The sequence below is a fragment of the Temnothorax curvispinosus genome, unplaced genomic scaffold (assembly GCF_003070985.1).
Source record: "Temnothorax curvispinosus isolate PA1 unplaced genomic scaffold, ASM307098v1 QBEX01005269.1, whole genome shotgun sequence".
In the NCBI taxonomy this organism is placed as follows: Eukaryota; Metazoa; Arthropoda; class Insecta; order Hymenoptera; family Formicidae; genus Temnothorax; species Temnothorax curvispinosus.
In genome coordinates, this window is record NW_020215049.1 from 348415 (window position 1) to 349210 (window position 796).

At 42.0% G+C, this 796-nt stretch overlaps 1 protein-coding gene across 1 annotated transcript in view; it reads left to right on the forward strand.

Annotated features, from left to right (window-relative positions):
- Positions 1–796, forward strand: part of LOC112454692 (protein KIAA0100) — a 25970-nt gene that overhangs the window by 1675 nt on the left and 23499 nt on the right. The window lies entirely within an intron of this gene.

The window sequence follows — 796 nt, forward strand, 5'->3', positions numbered from 1 at the left end:
AGATCGTAATCAGCGACCCCGAACACCATATACTCAATGCGTTTTGTAGATATTTGGCTATTCCCTTAATTATGGGACTGAAAGGGTTAAACTAGACATATAGTGTGCTTTGCAAAGTACATGCGTGGACTTTCTATGCGTGGAAAGTTGTAAACCCATGTGGCAACTCGTCTCGCGTGGAAACGGAGGCCCTCCCCTGCCAAGGCTAACTCTTAATTTTCGACATTGCCCACTTGGAACTTGAAACCGAGCAAAGCCCGCAATGTGATAATAGTCGTTGACATTGCCTTCGCTGGATGGGCAGTGTTAGCTTTGCCCACATCAAACCGGGCAATGTCGCCGCTAATAAACTACTTTGCCCAGTCGCGTTGTGCAATGCTGACGTTGCCCGGGCAATGCCGACACTGCACACTATATGCGGACTTTGCCCGTAACATATATACAAATAAAATATGCAATATTATTTTTGAAGATTTTTGCTTGCTGAAAATGAGCGTCGAGTGTCAACGTAAAATGGCACCTTTAGATTTCAAAGAGGATTACAAAGAAATAAAATAGAATATTAATCAAATATTAAAGTTTTAAAAGTTGTGAAATATAATAATGTTTTTGAAAAATTAATTTTAAATTTTAGAAAAAAACTTCGTACCGCCTAACAGTAATGAATGTAGTGATAAGACACGCAAATAGTCCCTCTCTCCCCCTCCTTTCTTTCTCCCTCTCTCTCCCCCCTTTCCCTTTTTCCCCCTTTCTCCCTCTCTCCCCCTCCCCCCTCTCTCTCCTCCTCTCTCTTTTT